Consider the following 20,649-nt stretch of genomic DNA (forward strand, 5'->3'; position numbering starts at 1 on the left):
ATGATTAAAAAGGCAGAAGACTTGCCCTCAACTAAGCACACAGTCCCCAGGAGACAGGCAGGCCAATAATGACCACAACAAAAGTAACACAATGAGGTAAGTGCTGCTAGAGAAATTTTCTGAATACAACGGATGAAATGCAGGAACTCTCTGAGAGTTTGAAAATATTTGGAAGTACTTTGAATGCCATACCTCTAAGGATCTGAAGATACCGTGGTGTCACCCCAGACCATCCTTTCCACTGGCTGCAGCCAAGAAACAGGAACGACATTCTAACCTCTCCACATATCTCTCAGCTGTTCTCAGTTATCGTCGAAAAGCACTTTATTTGAAAACCAAAGAGCCCTTCCCCTTCAGCCAGCCTGTGGGTGATGAAAACATGGGAGCTGAGCCTATCAGTGCTTGTACCAAGCAGCTGAGAAAGTTGTAGCCCATGAATCATGGCTCTTTTAATGTGTTTCCAGGTCTGTGGGAGGAGAGGCCTTTGGCTGGTGGCACTGGCAATGTAGCACCTATAATGATCATTTGGGGAAAGAAAGACGCTAGAGCCAGCCACTGTGAGAGCTACAAAACCCTCCCACCTCCCTAAAGTGTGCACATCCCCAGTGCCACCGCCAGGCCATGCCTCAAAATAGTGTGAGAGCCAAAACCCACATTTTCAAAAAAAGGGACAAATAAATTAAGCTTCTGCCACCCACCTCCCTTATGTGCAGCTAAGAAAAATCAAATGAAATAAACAAGCAAATTAGCAGCTGGTACGTGAGCTTCAGATCACGAATATGTTTTGAAGTCTGTTAACTAGTTCTTCCTAAATTGGATTTGTTCTTGTTGGGAAAATAATAACTAGCAATCACTACTTATGTTAATGCCTAACATCTATTGGAAGCTTAAAGTGCACCAGACGCCACACTTACAATTTACATGCGTATCCTATTTAATTGTTATAAACCTCATGAGGCACTGCTATAACCCAGACTTTATAGATGAAGAGTTTGAGGTTCAGAGTTTCAGAAGGGCCTAACCAACTTATCGAAGTTCACAGGTATCGTAGACATTCTGTAATTAGACATTCTGTAGACATTATTCTCTACAAACTGAGCAGACATTGCCCATTAATATCTGAAACCTGTTGCTCTTAAAGAATATACTCTCCTAAAATGAAAATATTAAGGTAGGATCATTAGAAGCCTGTGACCGTTATTCCCCATCACCAGTTATTAAGCAACCTATAAATTCATGTGGTATTCTTACAATTCAACAACATAAACCTCTTAACTTACAGGTCTTGCTCTGTATTTGTAGGAAATAGTAACAAACAAACAAACAAACAAAAATAAATAAAATAATACTTAGGACTTCTAAGTTGATTAATCACAGAAGGGAAAATAATTGTTTGTGATTGTTCCTAGTTTGCTTAGGAAATGGTTTAGTCAAATCGCCACCTTTATATACATGCACTTACAACTGCCTTTTTTTATTGCTAAGAAATTATTTTTAAATTATGTAACATAATTTAGAAAGAATTTTCCATATTGATAGTGGAACAAATACTTTCAGTGTCTGTATGGTGCAACCTAAAGAGTTCCCAATGAAGAAAATATAGCTTTGTAAATAAGTAAGTAAAAAACTGGGCATTTTCAGTTAACAATCATTAGTCTTCCTCAGAGACAACATAGAATTTGTAAGTGGCATGCAATAGAATAACCTCAAAGTGTTAAATTAAAGACATTTGGAGGGAAGGTGATTTAAATTCCTCCTACTATTTTAAAATCTACCAAGAACCAGCCCTCTAAGGAGATCTTAGTGGTTTCAGATGGGCTGATAAATAGACCAAGAAAAAGCCTTCCTGTGGTACTTTGAATGGTGAAGTAGAAATAAAGTAAACCCTGGCTATACCCATTCTGATGCCTTAAGTAGTGAGGGGAGTTGGAGATGAGACAAGGGTCTCCAGAGAAGGCCCTGACCTTCCTTCTCAGGGTGCTCCTCGGCTGGCAGCATCAGCATGAGTCAAGACTTCCTTAGATGGTAGAGTAGAAGACCCCACCTCAAGCCTTTGAATCAGAATCTGCATTTTCACAGAATGCCCAAATAATTTCTAAGCACACTGACATCTGAGAACCACCATTCCAGAACACTCCATCAGAATCTGCTCTAAACACCTGCCAAGTACAGCAAGGGCTGATGCCAGCTCAACACAAATGCAATCAAGGACGAACTTTCCTGCATCCTTACTTCTTTCTCTCCCCATGTCACCAGATATTAAAGCATGGCCTCCAAACTCTCCAGCTGTAGCTTTTCTTCACGGATCTCCATCTTTCTTTCTTCTCTATGAACGTGCCAGGCGTATTCCTGCTCCAGAGTGTTTGCAGTTGCTAAATTCCCCATATCTTCATATGGTTATTTCCTTCTCAAAATTCAGGTTTCAACACGCATGTCTCCTCCCTAGAGCTGCCTCCCTAACAACTCTCTGACGTTTTCCTGAATTCACTTTCTTCATTCAATTTACAAACCTGGAAGATACTTTATTTATTTGTTTACTCTCTGCAAAAGAACAAAAACACCCTTTGACAAATGCCTCTCTTCCTTTTAAAATTCCCTTTCCTCTTTCTTTCCTCCTTTCCCTGCCCCTGAACCTTGACTAACCAACAAACGGCACAATTTAGAAAAACAGTTTTCAAAAGAAATGTGCTGACAGTTTGTGGTTTTTTTTGCATGGTTTTACAACAATAACTCTGAGCAAAAGACCCAACAACAAAAACAGCATCCAACCATACCAGCTGCAAGAGTTATAGCAGCTGAAGATAAAAACTGCACCTGAGCCAGACCACAGGACAAGCACCCCCTCTTCTCTCCACCCTGTAAAATCCCCCAGCACTGCTTTGTCTTGGAGAGTTACCTGGTTTTCAGGTGCTTCTGATACACAAGCTGAATAAAGCCTTTAACCTCTTGTTGAGTCACTAATATTTGTTTATTTAGACATCATTTATTATATGCCTCCCTCCATTAAATGTGAGCTTTCTATAATCCTCATCATTAGGTTCAATCTTTCTGGTTCCCCCCAGCATCAGACCTTAGGATAATGTCTCTCACATGGTAGGGGCTTACTAAATAGTTGTGGGCTGACTTTTATTTTAAAAGGGAAACCAGTTTGTTCTTAACACCCAATACAATTAGTTCTTACCTATGATGTCACTGACCATATGTTCCAAGCTCCTTGACCTTGGTCCTTGGCAAAGACCCTTTATTTCATACCTACTCGTTCTCTTGCTCTTGAACGCAGCCTCAATAAATGAGGCTCTTCATAATCCCATTTACACTGCATTTATGGCCTTAATTATCACCCAGTCCTGCCAGTGGGGAAAGCATAGTGGTTCTTTTGTATAGACAAATAGATCAGGGCTAAAAGTTATCACACTTGAAAAAGGAAGCCATAAAACAACAACAAAAAGAACAACAAAAAACTCTCTAGAATCTTTTATTCATGGAAAATGGTCACTTACAATTTTGGTAACCAAGCCCCTACTAGGTTCAGGGAGGGTAGGAAATACAAACACGAACACTGGGATTTAATCCTTTAGCTGTACCTGCACCTAAATAAGTGGTTCCTGGCGTCCCTATTTAGAGAGTAACCCTGAAAGGAGCCCTGTGCTCTTCTGACATGAGGATGTTTAGAGTCATAAGCCAGACACTATGGCTAGAACTAATTTCCTTAGCAAATGCACCAGGAACAGCTATTTTCCCCCAGCTAGAGAACAACAGACAAAAGAGAAACTCCACTTTTCTCCAGATACAAAACCCAATCTGATGGCAAACAGACTGAGCAGGGGCCAAACTTGAGCTACAGAGAACAGGTAAGAGGCCATTACATCAACCCAGGAACAGAGATGATGGAGAGAATTGGATATATTTGAGAGCTAAAATGGAGTTACAATGAATATTTACTACAGATAATGATATATATGAACACATTTTTAGAATGTATGTCACTATATGACCTCAGTAACCAACGTATACAAAATTAGTTCCAACCGTAAGTATGGGAACTTACAAATGTTTCCTAGAGACTAATTTATTTTCAACCATTCTCTCCTCTGTTGCCCACTGCACCTTACACAAAACTTGATTGTATTATTCCAAGGCCCATTTCTGAGAGTATATTTGAAAGAGTAACTAACGTCCATTTATGAGGATATTTTATGCCCTTTGGAAATTTGAAAATGCATGACTAATGTTTGGATTAAACTGACATCAAGATATATTTGATAGCACATTCTAATTTTTTCACTGAGTTCATAAGTAACTTATGAACTCCCCCCATCTTAAATTAGAAGAAAACCACATCATGCGTAATGCAATCTGAATCGTGTAAATTGAAGATTTTCTTTCATTTACCTCTTACAATTGGATTTATCTAACAATTATTTCAACCCTCCAAGCCAGATTTGCACACGTATTTATTATAATATGGTTTCTTTGTAGGCTATTCTTGCTAAGTAAAACTGACTCAGTAAAATAAAGTGTGGTTAAATAAGTTTTATATAAAGCAGTCAGGGTGGGCACCTGGTAGCTGGCTGCCTTGAAGCCATCTCCCCTTAACAGCACTCAGCATGGTAAAGTCTTGTTTCTTCCAACCGACTTCAGGAACAAGATTTTCCAGTTGCTACTGACACGAGGGTGGACCATCACAACAGTAGCTTATGCCCTTGACAATTCTCGTGTATTCAGAGCAACTTTAACATGGTCTCTGAAACTAAGTTAAGTCTTCATAGACATTTAGAGTAGATAGAAGTTCCTCCCCATTCTGGACTAGAGAAAGCCTTTGTTGGTTTCCTGTCAGTGTGGCAATCTTCATCCCAGGTCCCAAGTCAAGTCCATTTCCAGTTCAGAATGCTGGATTTGTCTACTCTAAAGTCTACTTGGTGAGATTGCCAAGTAAGTCTAACTGCTGCTCCCTCATGGTGGCCGCCTTTCGTTTTAGTCTCATCCGCCTTCAACACTTCGTTTGCCTGGATTACCCTCCTGTATGAAAGCTATTTCCTTTCTCTCTTCTTTTGTCTTTTAACTCAAACTCTGCCTTTTGGTCACTGACGGTGCAAGACTGTCTTTTGTTAAAGTTCCAGGCACATTATCTTCTATACTATTAACATACCAAGGTGAACCACTCAAGTATAGGTGACATTGGGAGATTCATGGCAAGGTACTGAAATAGGGAAAAAAAAAAAAAAAAAAAAAAAAAAAAGCCCTGCAAATTCAATGCCAGTATCTTTTAAAAATATAAGATAAAGTGAATATCATTAAAATAACTGATTTCAAGAAGTGAGAGAACCACCATTAATGTTTTTTTTTCTTTTCTTTTTTTTTTTTAATCTTCATGTAATATGGAATTACCATTTTTCATTCAAGGAAACAGAACACTGTAGGGAAAATTCAAAGCCAACTTGACCTCATTGAAATCAAGATATTGAACAGAGCAAAAGTAGAAAAGAGTGCAACATGCTGTAGTGGTGTATAAAACCACACCAATCTGGTCTCAAATCCTGACTCAACCTTCGCTGTGTCATGTTGGGCAAAGTACTTCAGCTCTCTGAGCCTCAATTTGGATTTACAAAAGATAAACATAGTAATGCTTACCTTATAGAGCTTTTGAACATTAAAGATAAAATATGGAAAGTTCTTTCTTACTGCATAGCTATGGGCCAAGGGAACTCTACTATCTGGGAAATTCTGTACTCTTCATATCAAGAGCCTACTATGCTTGGAATTTTGAGGTGATGAAGCTATCGATTTCTTTAATCTTGGCTCTGATATGCATTTGTAATCCATTGCTTACCATCCTCTTTTAATGTACACATAGCTTAATGACTGACACAGAGCTTAGTCTCAATGCTGAACACAGACCATGTTCACGGTTTCCCACATAGATGAAAAATACTTATTTCTTTGTTTGTTCATCTTTATCTTTCAGTACCATCTCTCCCCACTACCTTCATCTCTCCTTATTGATCTAGGTCTTTCTGTTTCCTGAAGCTTTCCCAGATTGGCTCAGGTACCTCACCTTCCTCTGAGTGTTTATTATGGATGTAACCTATTGTTGGCTGGTATTCTCTGTTGAATTCTGTTCCAGGTAGTTTTGGTATTGCCCAAAGAGTCAACGTGGGCTCAAAAATATGTCTAGCTACTAGTCCATTCTTCTGCTCCTTCTTCCCTCTTTGTGAGTGATACTGATTTTTCAGTTAGGTACTGCTACCTCCTCTGGGGGCTGAGGCCTCTGCATGACACCTGGATACTTTCGGGCACTGCTTGTCTGGGTATCATTTTGTCCAGTGAATAACTGCACCCTCTGGTTCCCCAAGCAGAATGGTATTCCTGAGTCAAACTGGGAGACAATGATTCCATCCCTTTTTGTTATCCTCTATTAAAGGACACAAACTTTGTGCCTAATATCTTATATAGATATGAGTAATGTCTCATGAATATTAATATCTTACACAGTAATTTCAGTTCTATGTCACAATTCTTTCTTTCTCCCTAAAATTCTCATATGAGTCAGTGGTAAAGGAAATTTAGGGACAAATTCCTATATAGGGATAAATTCAAGAAGCTCATCACATCACTCCTCCTTCTGAGGACTAAGACTTAGTTATCCGGTCAGGTTTGTCTATTGATTCTCTTCCTTTAGAATGTATTCTCCCAGGAAGCCCCTCAGTCCTTCAAACTCATCACCTCTTGCAGTTGCCCCCCACAGAACATCAGGCTTTCCCAGAAATGAATCCCTTGAGTGGATCTAGCTTAGGCATAATGTTAGAACATGCTATATTCATATAATTTATGTTGTTCATTTTACTCTTAATCACTTACTCCTTCATTTTGTAATTTATTATATTTTTTATGTGGTTCTGTCTTGTCTCTGCATCAAGATCATAAGTTCCTTCAGGACAATGAAGGGAATATAACAGGTTCTGAGAAGAAAAGCACTGTTATGACATAGTAGATGTTAATACATATTTTGATGGGTGATTTTTGAGGGGATGTTAAATGAAGTAATAAAAAGAATTTCAAAGTTATTTGAAAGTGTGGGTTAAAGTCAAAGAATGGGCATCTGAAGGTAACGTAAAACTAGTGTGCAGAAAGCGCTCAGTCATTAATTTAGCAACCACTGATTGGGGAGCTACTAAATGTTTAATCCTCATTGGGCACTGGACTACAATGTAAATAAGTTACAACAGTGCCCATAGGAGCTCTCGGTCAAACAAAGGAGTTAAATATGTTTTAAAAAATACAATTTGTTGCCTTAATGACTAGTAAGTATAAACTTAAGGTAACACGAGAACACAAACATGCAAAGAAATTCAATGATGTTAGAAGGTCGTGAAATTAAGTTCTTACAAATAAACACTTGGAACTACTAATGGAATTGTTAGATCACTGGAAGATCCTCTTTGTATGATTTCCTTTACATATAGCTACTTTCAAGTTGAGTTACAATTAAGACAATATCCCTTGGCTCTTCTTCATTGTGGAGGACTGAGAGTGGAGGTAAACTCTTGAAAATTGTTTAGATGTCAAGGTGACCTGAATAGTTGGTGATATTTTGGGGGCAGGTTCTTAGGTGTCTAGTTGTAAATAGACATGGTGCTCTTGTCCATTTCACAAGGAATGAAAGAATGGCTGGTTCTCCCTGCACCAGACAAACAACGGTAAGAGAATAAATGCAATGTCCCAGGCCAGTGCCCAGCTTATTGTAGTGATGTTTCTATCAGACAATTGTAAAATATGTTTCCCTAAGCCACGAGGGTAGTGCCTGATTCTTTTCTAGGACAGTCAGACATTGAATTGGCTCAGATTAGAAGAGTTACATTTTCTTATGTAACAACCATGACACTTATTCCTTCTTTTCTCCGTTAATAACTGTAATGGAAACAATATAATATTCATTATAATTGTTTGGAATAGTCATTTAAAAAAATGCTATTCAGCACAAAAATATCTGATATGTCCTGCAAATTGTAAAAAGTACCTGCTTGAATTTCTTTTCAAACCTGGGGAGAGTTACTGAAAAAGAAGATAAGGTGAATAGGCATTCATAGGCAACACAGGGCAAAATTTACAAGCACCTAAAGCACACTATAAATGTGCCTCTTGGCTAGTAGGAAGGTGATTTTATTTAAAAAAATGAATAGAGTGTGTAATTTGAAAATATCGGCAAGAAATTTTACTTCCAATTTTCAAATGTAATATTCAAATTTGATTTTAATCTAATTGATTTCTAAAGTAAATAAGAGAGTGCATAATCTTTTCTTTTAACCATTAAAAGCCTCAATTGATTATTAAAACATTTTCACTATAATAAAATGTCACATGCATATTTATCCTTTCATCAATTCATTGATTCAGTTTTCCATAAATAACATATTAAGGGACTATTAAGTACCAGGCATTTAAAAATATTCATTCAATGATCAGTATCTCCCATTTGCCAGGCCCTGTTTTAGAAGTAAAGACTGTTACAATAGAAAAGAACCAGGGGCCAACCTCAAGATGTTTATAGTCTAGAAAAGAAGAGAAATAAAGACATGGACAGAAGCTAATACAGGGGGAAGGAACATCTTAAATAAATACACTCTGTTACTAATTGAGTCCTACTATCTTAAGACAGATCTGGCAGATATTTATATTCGCTTTGATACATCTGGAAGTTGCTTCTGATTTATTACAGACTTGTTTCTAAACTTAAATTGTAAGTGCCTTCCTACAATTTTCAACCACAGTTACTGGGCTTCTGCATGTATAAAATGCTTGCATAAACCTGTAACTATTTCCAAACAAGAAAGAAAATGCCTGATTTTCAGTTAAGATGGTGGAGTAGGTAAATGTTGCCCTTGCCTCCTGTCATGACCACATCAAAATTTCAACTAAACTACAGAACAACTATCATTGAGAATCACCTGAAGTCTAGCTCAATGGAAGTCCTACAACTAAGAACATACAGAAGAAGCCACCTTGAGACTTGTAGGAAAAGTGGAGACACAGAATTGGCTGGTCCTCATACCTACGTGTGGAGGTTTAAAATTGGGAGCGATATCTCAGCTGTGGAGGTACCCCCTGAGGAGTAAGGGGCCCCACCTCCACACCAGACTTCCTAGCCCCAAATTCCAGTGTTGGGAAGACAAGTTCCAATAACTTCTGGCTGTGAAGACACCAGCAAAGTTTATGCCTGAGTGAGATAGAGGGGTGCTGGAGGCCCAAATGATCCTATTAAAGGGCCCATACATGGACTCAGTCACTGATGGAGTCACTTGCTCTGAGCTCAAATGCTGGGGCAGCAGCTTGATAGGTGCCAGGGACATAAGTGGGAAAAACTGAATTGTCTAGCTTCAGGGAGAGAGCTGAAGAGGCAGCTTTCTCCCAGAAAGAACTGCTGGCAGAATCCATTGTTTCTTTGTTGAGCCATCTCCTCTCAGTGAACAGACCGAGGCTGCCTCCATAGGTTGAATCTCCATCAACCTGGCCAGCACTGGTTGCTCTGCCTTGGTGATTCTCTGAGACCACACCCCACCCAACTTGCAAACGCACCCAAGCTGCTTCCAGTGGCTTTTCCACTTAAATTGTCTGTCTTGGTTCATGCTGCAGAATTTCCTAAAATCTCTCAAAGGTTCACAAAACTCTAAAGAGCAGCATCTAGCCTCAGCATGCCCCATACCTTTTGCTGAGCAGCCTGAAGCCTAACACTAGTGGAAGCCAGCCTTGGTTTTCAGCTGGGCCTCTCCTAGGAAGCTCTAAGCTCAGCAAAACTGGCTGCCATCTGTGGATTACTTTGTGGCTTATGCCACGTGGCCCCAGGCTGGGCACAGACTGAGGCTGAATGTGGTCTGCAGCAGAGCCCCTCCCAGGAGGCCCTAGGATTGGCCAGTTTTGGAAAAGCCAAAGCATCATCCAGGTGCCTTGGCAGGCGACACGCCCAAAGGGCAAACTGGGCAGGCATCAGTGCCCTGTGAATCCTGTTCTATAGGGTCAGCCTCTGCACAGAAGGTCCTCTACCATTATCATAGCCAGTACTCAAAATCAATGAGCCCAAGGGTCAATTCTTCCCATTGATATGCAAACAGCACCTAAGGCTAAACTGCAACAGAAGGACACAAACAACCCAAAAAAGGACTCACCTGGAGCACAAGCTCAGGTGACCAGGGAGACTGAGCCACTGGGCCCCATGGGATACCTACTACGTAATGTCACTCTACTAGGACCAGGTACATAGAAACACACACAGAGAGGCAGCCAAAATGGGGAGACAAAGAAATATCTCCCAAATGAAAAAACAAAGCTCCAGAAAAAGAACTAAACAAAATGGAGACAAGCAATCTACCAGATGCAGAGTTAAAAATACTGATTATAGAGATGCTCAGTGTACTTAGGGGAAGAGTAGATGAACTCAGTGAGAACTTCAACAAAAAGATAGGAAACAAAAGTAGAGATAGAAAACATAAAAAGGAAACAGTTAGAAATAAAGAATACAATAATGGAAATGAAGAATACATTATAGGGAACCAACAGTAGGTTAGAAGAAGCAGAAGATCAAATCAGTGATTTAGAAAATAAGGTAGCAGAAAACACCCAATCAGAACAGCAAAAAGAAAAAAAAAAAGAATCCAAAAAATTAAGGAGAGCTTAAGAGGCCTCTGGGACAATATCAAGCATACCAATATTTGCATCATCGGAGTACCAGAAGGAGAAGAAAGAGAATAAAGAATTGACAACCTATTTATTTGAAGAAATAATGACAGAAAACTTCCCTAAACTATCAGAGGAAATAGATATACAATCCTAGGAAGCACAGAGAATTCCAAACAAGATGAACCCAAAGAGGCCCACACCGAGGCACATCATAATAAAAATGTGAAAGTTTAAAGACAAAGAAAGAGGTACAGAAGCAGCAAGAGAAAAGCAGTTACTTACCTGCAAGGGAGCGCCTATAAGATGTCAGTTGATTTCTCAAGAGAAACATGGCAGGCCAGAAAGGATTGGCATGGAATATTCAAAGTGATGAAAAGAAAGGACCTACAACCAAGATTACCCAGCAAAGATATCATGTAGAATTCAAGGACAGATAAAGAGCTTCCCACAAAAGGAAAAGCTAAAGAAGTTTATCAACACCAAACCATTATTGTAAAAACTGTGAGAGGAACTTCTTTAAGACGAAGGAAAAAAATATATATATATGAATAATAAAATGGCAATAGCAACATATCTATCAACAGTTACTTTCAATATAAATGAATTAAATGCTCCAATCAAAAAATAGGGTTGCTGAATGGATAAGAAAACAAGACCCTTACATATGTTGCCTACAAGAGACTCACTTCAGATCAAAAGACACACAGACCGAAAGTAAAGGGATGCAAAAAAAAAAAAAAAAGCTGATGTAACAATACTTATACCAGACAAAATGACTTTAAAACAAAGACTATAAAAAGAGCTGAAGAAGGGCCCAGTAATCCCACTTCTGGGTATTTATCTGAAGAAACCCAAAACACTACTTCAAAGGGGCATGTGCATCCATATGTTTATTGAAGCATTATTTATAATAGCCAAGATACGGAAGCAACCCGGGTATCTATTAATAGATGAATGGATAAAGAGGTGGTGTGTGTGTGTGTGTGTGTGTGTGTGTGTGTGTGTGTAATGGCTGAGTAATATTTTAATATATATTAAATTATATATATATATACACACATATATATATATAATGGCTGAGTAATATTTTAATATATATTACATTATATATATATATATATATATATATATATATATATATACACACATATATATAATGGCTGGGTAATATTTTAATACATTTAAATATATATATATATATATATATATATATATATATATATATATAGAGAGAGAGAGAGAGAGAGAGAGAGAGAGAGAGAGAGAGATCTTGCCATCTGCAACAACATGGATGGAACTAGAGGATATTGTGCTGAGTGGAGTAAGTCAAACAGAGAAAGACAAATGGCATATGATTTCGCTTACATGGGGAATCTAAAGAACAAAATAAAGAAACAAATGAGAACATTTTGACAGTTGCCATCTGGAAAGGCGGTTGGCCCATGGTTGAAAATTGGGAAGGGATTAATAAGTACAAATTGGTAGTTACAGAGTAGTCATGGGGATGTAAAGTATAGCATAAAAATATAGTCAATAATATTATAATAAGTGTATGGTGTCAGATGGGTACTGGGTTTATTGGGGTGATCACATCATAAGTTATATAAATGTCTGATTACTATATTGTACACTTGAAGCTAATAGAATATTGTATGTCAATTATAATTAAAAAATAAAATAATTATTTAAAAAGGAAATAAGATGCTTGTAGAAAAGAAGAGCTGAATTTGCTATTGATCTTTACAGCCTAAACATTTTGGGGGAACTTCAATGTCTAGTCACAGAATTCCATTTAAATAATGCCCTTAATTAAATCTTAAAAACATGCCAGGTACCGAGGCCATCCACAAACTCACCTGAGAGGAATTTGATTAGACTTGGCAACTGGAAAGGTACTTAATGCAAGTATCTTCTGATTGCTTAGAGACCACAGTATGAAATAGTAAAGTTATTTCCAAGACATGAATCTTTTCATAGTAAATGCTTCATGTTGACTAGAACAAGTTATGGGACATATCCAACAAGGGTGTGACAACTGTAATTCACAGGCGAATGATGTACAGAATTTAGGACAAATAAAATTACACTGTAATTTACCACAGTTTTTTTTTTTTTTTTGGGGGGGGGAGGGGGCAGTTTTCCAAATCATGTATTTCAGAAGGTTCTGGCTTATTTAAGAATTCTATTTGAAGAAAGATCAGATGGAGAAAATACTACCCTTGCTGCTTCTGGAGAAGTGTGTTTTTATGTGCTGCAAGCTCATGCCAGGAAACAAACATTAACTTTAAATAAAAATTTACTATAAGTTAGCTAAGACATTAAAGTTATTGTATTATAATAACTGTATTTCCTTGTCTTACCTTAGGTCAGATTTTATCATCTAATTTGCAGTATGTCCAGGAGCTATTCAGGGATAGGGTAGAAGACTTTCTACTAGGTATGAATTTGAGAATTACTTGAAGTTGGGCTAAGAAACTCTTTGATGCCTCTTCCAGGGCTTCAGATTTGCTAGCAGCCAGCTATAAAAAAAAAACCATGGACCATACTTTCCCTTTTAGTTATTTCATACCCATAACAAATGCATCATTTTCAATATATATAATCTAACTCTCAGTAACCAAAATAACGGACTCATCTGCACTTCAATTAGTACATATGGATTTTTAGGTAATACTTGTGATTTTATTTATTATACTTTCTTACTTTCATTGCAGAAGTGGGAAAATTCTGTGGCAGGGAAGAAAAATATTGAAATCCAAGAGTTTAGGTATACCTGATTAAGTCATAGAATGATGAGAACAAACCTATTCATAGAGGTTATGAGGGGTTAGTCTTTAATCTTAAGACTTTTTAGATTAGAGGTCTAGACAGAGACAGTATATATGTGATGTTGCTTACAGTTTAATCCAAGTAGGATGTACTAGAGGAAATTTACTGAGATTTAGACTCTAGGTAATTTCCAGTAACAGAATCATGAAAAGGTATTTAAACCCTTAAAACTTTTCTATCAGAATTTGTTTTCAATCTACTTTGAATTGCTATCATTTTTATAAAATTACATTTTTGAGTCACATTTCAATACCATCTGCAATATTTCCCGTTCTGGAGATAGAATTTTTGTTTTCAGTCCTGATCATTTACATCACATTTTCCAGCCCACAACATTTTTACTAGACATTCTAGAACTCGCTGTTCTTTTCAACCATCCTGTAATGCCATTTCAGCTAAGTAAAGGCAAAGAGGAGAATAGGGTTTGATTTCTAGTCCTCAAAATTGACAAAGAATCATGTGGCTTACTCTTGATATACTTGAGAATGAAAGGGAAATGTTCACTTATACACGCCAGCTCTATGAGATACAAGCAAAGATGAATAAAAACTGGTCCCTGCCTTGGATGATTCACATTCTAGGAAGAGTGGGACGTAGTAGAAATACATACAAGGGGTTAAGAAGGACAAATAAGAGTTAACCAGATATACAAAACAGGGGGCGACAAACATCCTGCAAGAGCAATGAGACTGAATAAGATGTGTGCACAGAAGGTGTGAGTCTTAGCTGATAAAAAGAGCATTGACTACGCAGAGCATTCTGTGATACATTAGGTATAAGTGCTTTATCCTCAAGGTGTGGGAATGACGGTTGAGTTTGCTTTTAGCTGTAGGTTTGAATGGGTTGAAGACTAAAGTGAAGACAAAAAGACACTAAAAGACGACTACAGCAAAGCATTTTTGAAAAGAAAGAGAATTCTTACTCTTTCTTTGAAGCTCAGCTCTGGCTTCACCTTCTTCAGGAAGCTCCCCTGAGGCCTCCAGCCCACCATGACTTTTTCTTCCTCTGAATCTCTGTAGTTCTTGTCATCTCCCCAAGTTCCTGCCTGACACTCACGGTACTACCTTTTCTTTTTTTTTTGGATAATGTTATATATCTGTTCTGCTTGTTACTGGCATCCTAAACTCCTTGAGGGTAAAGTTAATATTTAAGATTAGAGATTGTCTTCAACCTGTGTGGAAATGGGAGAAGACAGAAATTGAGATTGTTTCACGTGGCCCAGTGTTCCTGCAAAAAATACACTCAGCAAAAATCTCTAGAAGGTGATGCTAATGATGTAGCCAAATATGAATTGGCTTTGGCTTAATAATTAGGCTGCATTGTTTTTATTAGTTTCAGATGTAAAAAAACATGTAATAGACATTTACACCCCTCACAAAGTGATAACCCCCTTCCCCCAATCTACTAACCCTCTGACATCATATATAACTGTTATAATTCCATTGACTATTCCCTGTGCTGTTCTCCACATCCCATGACTATATATAGATATATATATATACATATATCTATATATAGTTTAATATATATATTTAAATTATATTAAATTATAGTTGACATTCAATATTATTCAGCTTCAGCTTCAGGTGTATAGCTCAGTGGTCAGGCATCTACATCATCCCTGAGGTGGTCTCCCTAATGAGACAAGTGCCCATCTGATACCCTACAGAATCTTTATAACATTATTGATTGTATTCCCCAAATTATCTTTCATATCCCTGTGGCAATCTTGTGGCTACCAATTTGTGATTTCTAATCCCTTCACCTCCAGACAAAGAAAGACAAATACCATATGATCTCATTTATATGTGGAATATAAAGAACAGAATAAATGAACAAACTAAACAGAAATAGTCTCAGAGATATAAAGAAAAAACTGATGGTTGCTAGATGGGAGGGGGGTGGGGATAAGGGAGGGGGCTGCGTTTTGGATGTGTGAAATTAGCTTGTGTATAGAATTCTATTGCCAAGAGTGTGAAAGTAAGGTTACCCTCTGCAAAGCAATTCCCCAGTGTAAGGAGCTCTATCAATAGGAGTCGCCTTAACATTTACAATGTCTCTCTGGTCAAAAGCAGGGAGGAGAAAAAGAGTGTCCAGACTTTGCTTGAATGAATGAAAAAGAAAATTACAACCTCACTTCCTGTAGTGATGAATCTAGAGAGGAGATATATTACTGCAGGTAATAACTTATTTTGATTGATACACATACACAGGGAAGCCCGAAGGAAAAAATGGTCACATGTTCATAGGGTGGGGAAGAGAGAGAGGAGAGGGGAGAATATGTGTGTGTGTAAGTGGTAGGGGGTAGAAGAGGAGGAGGAAGAAGAAGGAGAAAGAGGAGGAGGAGAAGGATGGAGGCGAGGAACAAAGAGAGAAAGAGAGAGAAGAGGAAAAGAGAATGAAAATGAATCTGGCCAAGGCCTATGTTTTCCACACCAGAGTTGTAGTCTGTGGGAAAAGATGGCTCAAAACCATTCATTTTCCAATGATTACCAGCAATCCTCTAATTATCAGGGAAGGACTGGCCCATGTGGCAGACAAACCTAAATTCTTTCTTTTTGAGTCAGTTCTTATAAAGTAACATACCAGTAAATGTATTTGGCTATAAAACCCTTTGCACATGAGCATATATTCCCAGACCAGTGTGCAGCAGAACACATGTAGAAAGACAATATGTTAAATTATTCTGGTGCACTCTATTGGGGAAGAAAATCCTATATAGAGAAAAACAACAAAGCATTATTCAAATAACGTTCAATTTGTCCACTTATGTAACTATTCAATACATTATAAGCATATAAATGTATATACAACATTTATGTCAATAAATATATATAAAATGTGTACATAAGTTTTCCTCTCTTTTTTGAAAAGGGGTAATTAGTTAGTTACTGACATATCAGTAAATATCAGCAAACATACTTTCAGAGTTGGGGCCTATCATAACACTAGTAGTTATGAGTCCTCCATAAATAAAAACACTACGGGTTCTACTCTTAAGCTACTTTCAAATTCAAGGAAAAGTGAAATACACATATGCAACAAGATGGAAATTATACAATAATATAAAAATGTATTATAAACAAAAGAAACGTGCACATATATAATGGCATAGGGATTGGAATGATAGTTTTTTGAACTGAAAAGCAGAATAACAATATAATGGAAAACTCACAGGTTTTATAAAGAGGGGATCTTGGGAGAGAAACTCACCCTGACACGTTAGCTGGGTGAGCCTGGAAAAATTACTAACCTTTCTAAGTCTCAGTTACTTCATCTTAAATACGTGTATAAGTACATCCACATTGCAGGGTTACCGATAAAAAAAAAAAAAAAGACAAGGAAAAGAAAAAGACGTGTATTGATCCTGATATTCAGTTTAGGATGGTTATCATTATTATTTTATTGCTATTGTCATTTTGGATTCAGTAGAGAGAGACATGATATAATCAGGTATTGGTTATCTTTCCTTTCACATTTCTGCAGAAGAGACTTTGTAAAGATTCCTTGTCTCCGGCAGTATCTTCATTTCATGCTGAATCTATCCTGAGAATGAAAAATTCCCTTCTAATTGAAAGTTCCCTTTCCTCATTCAGGGATTTCGAACCTCACTCCAAAATTTTGTACACCCATTTGATCAATCGATTCGCCCCTGGTATGACTCTGCTTGATTTCTCATTTAATTCCACAGTCTGTCCCTTTGGTGCCCCTTTCCTAATCACAGTGCATTCCTGAATTCCTTTCCTGTCTTGCATTGGCTTCCTCTGCCCCTCACTGAGGGTGACAGTGAGCTGCTGAGGGAAGATGAGCTGCTTTCCAGTCCTGGCTTGTTGCGGATGCCCTCCGTGCAATCCTAGACACCCTTCGCCAAAGCCTGGAATTCTTTTACTCATGTCTGGTTGATTCATCTCCCACCTTCCACTGCAGTTTTCTAGTCAACACCATCTCCCCTTACATCTCAGTTGATAAGCTAGGTTCTGCCTTTTACTGGGAAGACAAGGGACACCCAAAACCAATAGTCTACAAAGCACTGGCCAGAAATTCATGGGATTGTGTTTGATAAATTGCCGTTCTTCTTTTAATATGGTTTTAGATGACATGTGAGATTAATCATGGCATTAATTTTTAAAGTATTATTTTACCATGTCAAATGTAGTTTTAATTCTAAATTTTCATTTAAAAAATAATAGCAGTTTTTCTTATAAAATACATTTAATGAAAAAAGGTCAAAAGCATAATTATATATACTGCTTGGTTAATGTCATGGACCTCTGAAGACAATTTCTGTGAGTATATATTAAAGTACTATTTCCAAATTAAAGAACTATGTCAATAGATCAGGATGATTTGTTTGCTACTGTAAGATATATGATAATGTTTCCTATACATATAAAACATTAAATACATAATGTTTTTAATTCAATTATAATCAATATGTTTTATTGATTCTAAAGACTATAATTTGGTATGAAAAACCACTCTGGTGATCTTTGGTTATTAAAAAGTGCTATTTACCTCAATATCAAGGCATCCAGCTATATGATTATAATAGACAGTTAAACAGGGTATTATCTCAAAGCCACAACAGTATAACTCATAGGCCTGTCATTATTCTAAGAAGAAAGTTGTTAGTATAAATAGATTAGATGACTATCTCCTCAAAAAGCCTGAAGAAGAGAAATGCTTATATAAGTAAATAATAATAATAATAATAACAATAATAATAACAACTACCACCACAACTAACAATGAGTGCTTATGAGTTATCAGGTATTTTGCTAAACACTTTACCTCTCATTTATTTCTGGGGACCAAGTGTAAATATTCTGGCATTTGGCTGAAACAAATGGACTTCAAAGTAAAACTGTTACAAACACAGGCTGTTAATAATAATACTTAATAATAATAAAATAATAATCATAATTAGAGCAACAAGTTATTTATAATGTGTCAGATATTCCACCGAGTATTGTATATCTATGATCTCAGGTAATCCCCAAAATTGCACCATGGGACCACTACTAATATCTTCATGTCACTGACTGGCACTCAGAGCTCTGAGATAATAAATAACTTGCCCAAGGACACATAATTTGCAAGTGTCAGAGTAAGGATTCAGTCTGGACCTTACTTAAAGCCAATATCTATAAGTATATTTTCAACCATAATTTGCTATAACTTGCATCCTCAAAATAGAAGATCACACATCCATTTGTGATCTAACAATGGACAATATGGTGAATGTTTAAATTAAAAAAAAACAGTAGCTTGCTAGGACGGCAGCACCCTAGTGACCTCTACTCAGAGAAGTCCACACTCAACATCATGGAAAGAGCCAGAAACTTACTTCTTTCTCCCAAGCATTTGAGATGTATAAATTATGAAAAGAAAAGAAATCAAAATTTGTGGAAGCATGTGATAGAGAACCATACTTGATTTATAAAGGCAATGAGACATTTAATAAATGTCTTTTTGTATTGTTCCTTTATTTTAAATTAAATCCTCCATACACCTAATATGTCACTATGTGATTAAAAAATATCTGTTGCTAAGTAATGGCAGGAAACTATGAGAGGATAAGACATTTGTGATCTAACAATGGACGGGATGAACCAAATACAAATTGGCCCCATAACAAGTGAGGTATTTCCTGCTGTTAAAAATATAGAAGTTACGATTTTGATCTGAAGCACAAGTTTTGATTTTCATTCAATTATCCACTCATCAGATATGTTTACTGAATAAGTAAGCAGCTCTGTAATTAAGGTCTTAGAGAAGAAAGACAAAGACCCTGGTCTCAAGAATATTACATTTTAGTGAGTCATATCTACATTTTCTTAAGTATGCATATTTAGAAAGAAATTCTTGGATTTTTCCCAGACTGTAAGAGAACTTCTCTGAAAATAGATGACTCAATCATACAAAATGTACTGAGTCTGGTGAACTACAGGTAGCCTTATGACAATGGTAATTTTCAATAAAATAATTGGAGTGAAAATAATACTGTGAGTTAGGAGTTTCCTCAGTAGAGGTGTTAATACACTCTGGCTCATTAGAGGATTGTGTCAAAGAAGGTTGGGCTGAAGTTTGCTTTCATTCGTTCTGTGTCTTTTTCAAGCTCCCTTCCCCAGTTATTTTCCAGGCTTTAAAGTGCTCCCTATTATTTTGACCAAATGTGCACTCTGATGGAAAGGACGAGATACTTTCAGCAGAATTACTTAATTAGGTTTAAGTAAGCAGTACATGCCAAAGTAGGGTAGGTTTGCTTTCTAGCCATAAAAATGTGCCTGCGATGCATGCTGTGTTCCTGAGTAATGAAACACAGTGATTGATGTGATGATAAAACAATGAAGGGAAGGATAAAGCCTGAGAGATAAAAATCTCAAAAGGGAAATAAAGTAGGGTAGCAGCTGCCCCCATCTTAATTGAAGCATAAATTTCAGGAACAGGATCTGAGGTTTAATTTCAAGCACATATTGGGAGAGAGTTTAGTGTGTGTTTGTGTATGTGTATACCCATGTGTGCGATGAAAAACACATAAGTTAAATTATTTTCTTCCTATGTATGGAAAGTTTTCAAACCATTTGTAAAAAAGAAAACAGTTGCAAATGTAGACATTTATTAGTTATCACTGAAGGACATTCATTTAGTCAGCATTTAACAGAGACTAACTGAATTAATGATGAGCAAGAACTGTTCTAGGCACTGGCTATACAGCAGACTAGAAATCATACAACATTTCTACATTCACCGGACTGAATGCTCTTAGTTTATCTTTTCTCCCTGCAAAGACCTTCCTTATCCATATCCGCACTCTATGCCAGAATAATTTTCTTAAAGTAAAGACTACATTACATCACTTTCATATTTATAACCACCACAGCAGGCCACGCAAAATGCTCCAGTCCAGCTCCTACATACAAGGTGTGATCAAGCAATATGGTGAATGTTTAAATTAAAAAAAAAAAAAAAAAAAAAAAAAAAATATATATATATATATATATATATATTACTGTAAAAGACACATTTCCATTAATCCCCCTCAAAACACTCCCCCTCTCTTCGAACCGACTTATCCCATCATTCTTGCCACTTTCTGAAGCAGTTCTGGAAGTCCTCTTTTGTGAGTGTCTTTAGTTGCGCTGTCGT

The 20,649-nt window shown here is 37.1% G+C and overlaps 1 protein-coding gene across 6 annotated transcripts in view; it reads right to left on the minus strand.

Moving 5' to 3' along the window:
• LINGO2 (leucine rich repeat and Ig domain containing 2) overlaps positions 1 to 20,649 on the minus strand; it is a 1,141,972-nt gene that overhangs the window by 277,548 nt on the left and 843,775 nt on the right. Inside the window, exon 1 of one of the 6 annotated variants that reach the window (XM_019736293.3) lies at positions 193 to 409. The exons of the other annotated variants lie outside the window; for them this stretch is intronic. The gene's annotated coding sequence lies outside the window, so the exon portion shown is untranslated. Of the gene's footprint in view, positions 1 to 192; positions 410 to 20,649 lie in introns of those variants that run through there. 6 annotated transcript variants of the gene reach the window in all.

The sequence above is a fragment of the Rhinolophus sinicus genome, chromosome 16 (genome assembly GCF_057876585.1).
Source record: "Rhinolophus sinicus isolate RSI-liver-muscle chromosome 16, RSI-T2T, whole genome shotgun sequence".
Taxonomy (NCBI): domain Eukaryota; kingdom Metazoa; phylum Chordata; class Mammalia; order Chiroptera; family Rhinolophidae; genus Rhinolophus; species Rhinolophus sinicus.